We start from the raw sequence: 9,421 nt of genomic DNA on the forward strand, positions 1-9,421 counted from the left end.
ATTATTATCAATCCCTTCTAGGAAGTAGAAAGAATAAAACAGCAATGAGAGATGAGGTTATTAATAAGAGGCAATTTTGTACTCCTAAACACACTGATATACTCAATAGTCCTGTGAATAATGAAAAAATCATACAAATTATCCTCTCCATTCCCAATGACAAAGCCCATGATCTTGATGGCTATACAAGCAGTTTCTTCAAGGATGCATGGGAGGTTATAGGGCAGGAAATATGTGATGCAATAAAAGATTTCTTTGTGACTGGGAGGCTCCTCACTCAGATTAATGCTACCAATATCACTCTTATTTCTAAGTGTGAGAGGCCTACTTATATTTAGCATTTTAACCCTATTTCTTGTTGCAACATGCTCTATAAAATTATTTCTAAACTTTTGTGTAATAGGCTAACATTAGTACTTCCAGATATTGTCCATGACAATTAAGGGGTATTCATAAAAGGCAGATCCATAATTAAGAATGTCTTTATCTTGTCAAGACATTGTGAAGTTGTATTCAAGGCAGGCAGTGTCCCCTAGATTCTTATTCAAAATTGATTTTCAAAAAGCATATGACACAGTTGAATGAGATTTTGTTGAACACATTTCCCATGGACTTAAATTGCCAACAAAGTTTATTCAGAAATTCATGGTGTGTGTAAAGATAACTCTTTCACCCTATCTTTAAATGGAAGCAGTTTTGGCTATTTTAAGGGAGAGAGGCATAAGCCAAGGGGATCTCATCCCCCCTTGACTATTATCATGTGCATAAAGTATTTAACAAGGATAATCAAGTTTTGAACTGACAGATGGCCCTTTCAGTATCATCGTGTGTGCAAAAGCTTGAAACTTACACATGTTATGTTTGTTGATGATCTTTTAATGTTTTTACAAAGGGAATGTTGTTTCTATCATGCTCCTCATGAAAGCCTTCTCTTCTTTTCCTCAAACTTCTGGCCTTATCATGAACAAGTCCAAATCATAAGCTTGCTTCAATGGTATGGCAGAGGGACTAAATACTAATATAAAGAAGGTTACTGGTTTCAGTAAGGGTAGCAGTATGCTATTCAGATATCTGCATTTGCCTATTCAAGCTGCCAGATTGACAAAAAAGGAATTCAACATAATTACTGAAAATATGGTTAACAGGATCAGGAGAGTTGCAGCTAAAAAGCTTTCCTATGCTACCAGATTAACCTTAATCAACTCTGTGCTCAACACTCTTTACACCTACACCTACTGGGCTTCCATGTTCATCATTCCCAAGAATGTAATAAAAATAATTGACACCATCTGTAAAAAAATTTTAGGGGATGGTTGTTCAAAATTGATAGGCTTATCGTGTACCTATGCAAAGATAATTACTCTAGACACAATTTAATGTAGCAATAGGGGTCGAACACAAGGAGACGGGAATTGCGTTGTGAAAAGCTATGGAAAGATTCTTATCAAGGTCGATTTCGTTTTGTTTATTTGTTATTGGTTTGATTGCTAACAATTATAAAAATGTAAACTATATGATAAAGGGAGTCTAGGAGAGTCGGGTCACACATGCAAAGGTTAATATATGATCATATTAAACTTGATGTCAATAACATTGTCAATTTTTTAGGCTTAGAGGCACCCACCTTACGGTATTAGTGTCAACCATAGACCGGGTCCTAGAGAAACTCTCGTCCATGACTAGGTCGTCCTACTACACATGCTTAGTCTAATTCAATTCCGTGCCTCTCGACTTTGAGAATGAATGAACAAACTTAATCAATGAATAAGGCCTCTAAACATAGATTAAACGTAACGATGCAAACATATGATAGAAACAATTAGACAATATTATATCAATCTAATTTAACATTTTATATATTTGATTTTGCATGGCTTCCCTAGCCCCTAGAGTAGGAAATTTAGCTACTCATAATGCTATGTAAACTATAAACTTTGTTGTAAGAAATCTTAAACATGATTGTAGAGATTGTTGAGTTTATGGATTCAAGTACCTAAAAGGGGGAGGGGGTGAATTAGGTACTATTTAAAAATTTAACTTCAACTTTATTGACTTAAAGTGAGTTGTAGGATGAAAAGAGATAGAAGAATACTTCGAATAATATTGAGAGATTAAACAAGTATTAAAATGGACGTTTGCTTTAGTATGAAGGTAACAATTGTTCTGACTGTAGCTATTTGTCTCAGTTTATGAAGTACAGACTGCAGACCAAATGTGACAGTATGTGGAACTGTTACTTCAAGAGTTAAGCAAAAGAAATACAAACGTAATAAAGAGAAGCGGAATAGAACACATAAAATCAAACACGAGATTTTTGAATTGGTTCGGCAAGAACTCAAGTGCCAACGTCCAATCTACTTTTTATTGATTAATTTTAGTGATCTACTCCGACTACTAAAAAACCTGTACAATAAAAAGACCAACAACCTACTCCGGTTGTGACACAAGTTCAAGAACTACTCCGTCCTAGAACAAGGTAACTCGCAACCTACTCCGGTTGCCAAAGAGTCAAAGGACTACTCCGTCCTAGAACTCAACAACTCACAACCTACTCTGGTTGCCACAAGAGTTAAAGGACTACTCCGTCCTAGAACTCAACACTCTAACTTAGAACGTTTACAAGGATCAAGTTTCCACGGACTGATTCTTTAACAAGAATTGATATGGATGTAACACCCCCATACTCCAAGTGCCTTACCAGGACCACTCAGGTATAAGGATGCTACCATCTCGGTTACCCGAGGCAACGATAATCAAATAGACAATAACGAAACAACATTTAAATAGTAATACTTTAGCGAAAGGTTACAATCCAAAACCAAAACCAAAACCAAAATACGAAATACGAATACAAGTTCTCAAAACCAACTGTCTACTGAGTTAACTGAAATGTTTATTAAACTACTAAGCTACAGCGGAAGACTTCTATCATCAGACGGTGGCAATCCCAGCTATCCCAATAACTCGACTCATACCTGCTCAATACCTGCTCACCATCCCCGAATGGATCACCATAGTTTTTAAAACATTAAACGGGGTCAGTACTAATCACACAATTTATATATACCAACAATACAGTAAGACAAACAGCTCAATCATCACAGATATTCTCCGAACTCCAAACCCAACTCCATAATCCTAACTACACACTAAAGTGTGTAGCCCTGCCAGAGTGCCCATCACAATAGGTCACTCCTCGCCGCCAGTGGGGGACCGCAGCCGTTCCCACCTAAGCCCCGCTCATCTCTATTGAGCGATAAACCCAAATCCATTAATGTGCACATCCCTTCTGTGGCGGGTTCCACAGAAGGCGAATCATGGGCGTGAAGCCACTCCCGCAAGTGACTCCACTCAGCCAGGGACGCACACCGAAGAACACAGACAGATACAATCAATCACAACTACTATCAGCAACCAAATCCAGCAATCGTCACAATACGAGTATGATAATATTCAACAACCACAAAACACCACAACAGATTATGGGACTAATACTGAGTAGGGAAACCCTACCTGGAAAGCACAACACAATCAGACGATCTCACAGCTGATATCAAAACGCTTCCTCTACGAATCCTCCTCCTAACATACAAACATATAATCACTACCAATCACAAAATACAACAAAACCCCAAATTCCCAATATTAGGGTTTAACCAACTTTAACGAAATACTATAAAAACGGTACATAGATCTTACCTTGACGCAAGGATTACAACGGTATAAAGAAAGGTAAAATCCGACCTTCCAAGCTCCGGGATTTGCCAACAATGCGATTGATGCGAAGAACGTAGTTTGATTTCTCTCTTTGAAAGTAATTAGGTTTTAAAAGTGTTTAAAGAAAAGTGACGGAAGGTATTATATACTTAATCGCATTATTAACAAAACCCGACAAATTATCCCCCGTAAACCGGCTACTCGATCGAGTAGCTGAGGTACTCGATCGAGTGCCCCATTACTCGATCGAGTATCTACGTTACTCGATCGAGTACCCAACAGGTCAGAAACTATTTTAAACTGCAATTCGCCCTTACTCGACAGAGTAAGGCCTACTCGATAGAGTACCCAGAGACTCATAAATCCGTAGTATTACATTCTTTCCTCCTTAAAAAGAACTTCGTCCCCGAAGTTCAAACCACAACAAAACAAAGACTCACACTACAACACTCCTGACTCAACAACCAAAACAAACTCAACATAAAACATGTTACTAACCCAAACTCAACCCGACTCAACGACAACAACCATACCGACACAACATAAAAAGGTATAAAACTCTTAAAAACTCTTTGCGATCATCTCCTACCCCCTAAAAGAAACAAGGTTACGTCCCCATAACCATACATACCTGATCAAAAAGGAAAGGGTAACGCTCTCTCATGGCCTCCTCTGCCTCCCATGTAGCTTCCTCAGTCTCGTGGTTAGACCAAAGGATCTTAAGCAAAACTGTCTCACCACTCCTAGTCTTCCTAACCTTCCGGTCAAGAATCTGCTTAGGTACCTCAAGATATGATAAGGACTCATCTAGATCTAAGCTCTCTGCCTCTAACACATGTGATGGGTCGCTCACATACTTCCGCAGCTGCGATACATGAAACACATTATGCACTCTCTCTAACGCAGCTGGTAAAGCCAGACGATATGAAACCTCTCCAACCCGCTCTAAGATCTCATAAGGCCCGATGAACTTCTGACTCAGCTTGCCTTTCTTCCCAAATCTCATAACCCCACGCATAGGAGACACTTTTAGAAGAACCTTATCCCCAACCTGAAACTCTATATCCCGGCGATGTAGATCTACACAACTCTTTTGCCTGTCCTGAGCTGCTCTCATCCGTTCCCTGATCATCTTAATCTGTTCAACCATCTCATGTACCATCTCTGGTCCTAGAACTACTGCCTCAGCACTGTCGTCCCAACAAATCGGACTCCTACATCTCCTCCCATACAAAGCCTCAAACGGTGCCATGCCAATACTAGTGTGATAGCTGTTGTTGTAAGAAAACTCTATCAAATCCAATCTCTGTTCCCAGCTACCACCAAAGTCCATCACACAAGCTCGTAACATATCTTCAAGAGTTTTGATTGTTCTCTCAGTCTGACCGTCTGTCGCAGGATGAAATGCTATACTCATCTTCAAGGTTGTTCCCAAAGGTTCCTGCAACTCTTTCCAAAACCTTGATATAAACCTCGCGTCTCTGTCAGATACTATGTCCTTAGGGACTCCATGTAACTTAAGCACATTCTTCCGATAAGCCATAGCTAATTGTGCTTTAGTCCATGTATCTTTTATTGGCACAAAGTGAGCTGACTTGGTCAGTCGATCCACTATTACCCATATCATGTTGTTACCCTGTTGACTCTTTGGAAAACCCACGATAAAATTCATAGAAATGGATTCCCACTTCCACTCAGGTACCTCTAAAGACTGAATCTTACCTTGTGGTCGTCGCTGTTCCCCTTTAACTCTCTGGCATGTCAAATAACGGGCCACAAACTCAGCTGTTTCTTTCTTCATCCCAGGCCACCAAAACGTGTTCGTCAAGTCCTTGTACAGTTTGTCACCACCTGGATGTACTGAATACGGTGTACAATGTGCCTCTGTCATGATAGTCTTTTTCAGCTCCTCATCATTAGGGACACACCACCTACCATCGAACCTCAAACTACCATCTGTATGAATAGAGAATCGAGACACTGTTCCTTTCTCTACTCCAGCTCTCTACTCAACCATCTTAGGATCTAACGCCTGTTTACCTCGAATATCATCATAAAGATCAGGCTGTACTGTCAAATCTCCCACAGCATCCCCTCTCTGCATCATATGTATCCCAAACTTCCCCACCTCATCTCTCAACCTCATCAAAGATAGAGCTGTACACAGGGAGTGTACACTCTTCCTACTCAAAGCATCTGCAACAACATTGGCTTTTCCTTTATGGTAGATAATATCCATGTCATAATCGCCAATCAGCTTCATCCACCTCCTCTGTCTCATGTTCAACTCCTTTTGAGTGAAGATGTACTTGAGACTCTTGTGATCCGAAAATACCTTAAAGGTCGCCCCATAAAGGTAATGTCTCCAAATCTTGAGAGCAAACACCACTGCACCCAACTCTAGATCATGTGTAGGGTAGTTCTCCTCATACGGCTTCAATTGCCTAGAAGCATAGGCAATCACCTTATTGTTCTGCATCAACGCACATCCCAACCCATTCTTTGAGGCATTCGTATAAACCTCAAAGTTCTCGATCCCTTCAGGTAATGCTAAGATAGGAGCTGTGGTCAAACGCTCCTTTAATGTTTGGAACGCCGTCTCACAACTCTCATCCCAACGAAACCTGTTCTCTTTCCTCATCAAAGCTGTCATGGGTCTAGCTATCTTGAAGAAATCTTTCACGAACCGTCTGTAGTATCCAGCTAAACCCAAGAAACTCCTGATCTCAGCAACATTCTTTGGTGCTTCCCACTTTGTCACTGCCTCAATCTTTGCCGGATCCTGCCTACTCCCTCCTTAGAGATCACATGCCTCAGAAAAGCAACTTTCTCTAACCAGAACTCACACTTGGACAGCTTAGCATACAACTCATGCTCCCTCAAAGTCTACAACACAATCCTCAGATGCTCCTCATGCTGCTCCTTAGTCTTAGAGTAGACAAAGATGTCATCGATAAACACCACCACAAACTTGTCCAAAACTGTCTGAAGATTCTGTTCATCAAATCCATAAACACAGCCGGTGCATTAGATAACCCAAACGGCATCACTACATACTCATAATGGCTATACCTCGACGTGAAAGCTGTCTTTGGTATGTCCACCTCTCTAATCTTCACCTGATGGTACCCCGACCTCAAATCAATCTTGGAAAAGACTGATGCACCACTCAACTTATCAAACAGGTCATCTATCCTTGGCAAAGGATACTTGTTCTTCACCGTCACTCGGTTCAGCTCCCTGTAGTCTATGCACAACCTCAAACTCCCATCTTTCTTCTTCATGAAAAGAACTGGTGCTCCCCACGGCGATACACTAGGTCTAATGTATCCCTTCTCTATCAGATCATCTAACTGTTTCCTGAGCTCCTCCATCTCTTTAGGACCCATCCGGTATGGTGCCTTAGAGATTGGCCCCATCCCTGGTTTCAACTCAACTGTGAAATCTATCTCCCTCTTCGGTGGCAACCCGGAATCTCCTCTGGAAAAACATCTGCAAACTCTCCCACCACTGGTATCTGATCAACTGTCGGACTCTCTATCCGGTCATCTCTCACATGGCACAAGATCAAAGGGCATCCCTTCCTCAGATAAGACTTCAAGGTGACAGCTGCAATCAACTTAACTTTGGGTTTGACTAGAAACCCACGATAAGACACACTAACACCCTTAGGCCCTCTCAAAGACACTTTGTTTTGATGACAGTCTATCTTAGCTTTATACTTTCCCAACCAATCCATCCCGACTATGATCTCAAAACCGTCAAAAGGAAACTCTAGCAAGTCTACAGGTAGATCAACTTGCCCAACTATCATAGACACATCTCTATAAAACCTCCCACATAATACAGACTCACCCGAAGGTATAAAAACTTTCTCACGTACAGACTCATATACCCTCAAACCCAAATGCTTAACATGACTCGAAGATACAAACGACTGAGACGCCCCCGAATCAAACAAAACAAAGGTATGAATACCGTTAATAAGAAAAGTACCAGTGATAACATGTGCATCATCCTCAGCTGCTTTCTTGTCCATCATGAACAGCTTTCCACTGGTCTTCTGTCCACCTCCCTAGACAGTACTGGCTGATGTGGTCGGCTTAGCACCCGACCCCTGATTATTGTTGTTGTTCTTAGCTGGTTTCTGATAAGGATTACCGCCATTGCGGTTACCTCCACCCTGATAGCTCTGACTTCCCCGGTTAGACCATGACCCAGACGGTCTATTGCTCGCATAACTCTGTGCAGGTCCCCGAGAATAGTTCCCCGAGCCGATCCCCTGAAAAGCTCCGGTGCACTCGTGCACTCATGTCTCTTGTGGCCTACACCGCCACGCCCAAAGGAAGTCATCCCCAACTACCACTACTACTCACACGGCCACGCCCAAAGGAAGCCCCAAAGATCGAACCACGACCCATGAGAAAACCCTCTAGCTTGACTGTGGTTGCCTTTCTTGTGACTAGATTGGCCACCACCCTCACTCTCAGCCTTTCTTTTCTCAACACCCACTCTCTCCTGAGCCATCTCCACCAACCTCTCAGCTCTCCCAACCCTCTCATAAGCTTCCTTAACATTAGTAAGGACTCCCACAGGTAGCTTATCCATGATCTTAGGGGTCAACCCCCTCTCAAACCTCAGCGCCAGGTTCTCCTCACTCAAACCCATATCCTCAGATACCTAGACTTCTCATTAAAGCGCTTGTAGTACTCAAAGAATCGACATATCATATGTCATATTAAACCCATCAAACTCCTCTCTCAGCTTACTCCTCACATGTTCCTGTACAAACTCTTTCCTCATAGCCCTCCGAAACTCTTCCCAAGGTATAGCCGGTAAGCCCTGGTTCGCATAAATCTCCCTAGCACTCACCTTCACCTTATCCCACCACTCGCCAGCTGCTTCCCTCAGGTAGAACGCAGCTTGTTCTACTCTCATCTCATCCGGACAGTGAGCCAGGTCTAGTATATTCTCCATCTCACGATGCTAGTTGTCAAGAAGGTTAGGTTCCCCAGTCCCCTTGTACTATTTTGGGTTAAACCTTGCTATATAGAGGCTGATCTTAGAGTGATCAACCTCCTTATCCTTATCTTTTCCCACTTTCTTTAAGGCCTCCGTAAGAGCATCCTGATGCTCCAAAATCTTAACGATATCATCTATGTTCATGGTCTCAGCTCACGCATAGAAAGCGTTTCTCTTGGGCGGCATCTTGAAACTATATAAGAAAGGGTAGACGTAAACAAACGCACTAAAACCTCAAAACACGAAAACGGACTGCCCAAAACACACTCGATCGAGTGCCTAAACATACTCGATCGAGTAAGAGGCTACTCGATCGAGTGCCCACCATACTCGATCGAGTGCCCCGATATCAGACCCCAAACAGACCTTCTGACCTCTAACATACTCGCTACTCGGTCGAGTGACCCCCTACTCGATCGAGTGCCCGAGGTACTCGATCGAGTGCCCAAAAACACGATTCTGGTTGCAAAATCTTCAAATACCCACTCGATCGAGTCATGCTAACTCGAATATGCTACCCGCATGCTATATCATATCCCAACATACTACCCAACTTTATAAACTCAACATTATACTATAGTTAAGCATGCGATTCTACCAAGCTTTGCATATGATTAACAAAACAACTATATCATGTTATCAAACGCCACATAGTAAACACCCAACATACTTCATGTTCAAA

Source organism: Silene latifolia, unplaced genomic scaffold, assembly GCF_048544455.1.
Source record: "Silene latifolia isolate original U9 population unplaced genomic scaffold, ASM4854445v1 scaffold_57, whole genome shotgun sequence".
Lineage (NCBI taxonomy): Eukaryota > Viridiplantae > Streptophyta > Magnoliopsida > Caryophyllales > Caryophyllaceae > Silene > Silene latifolia.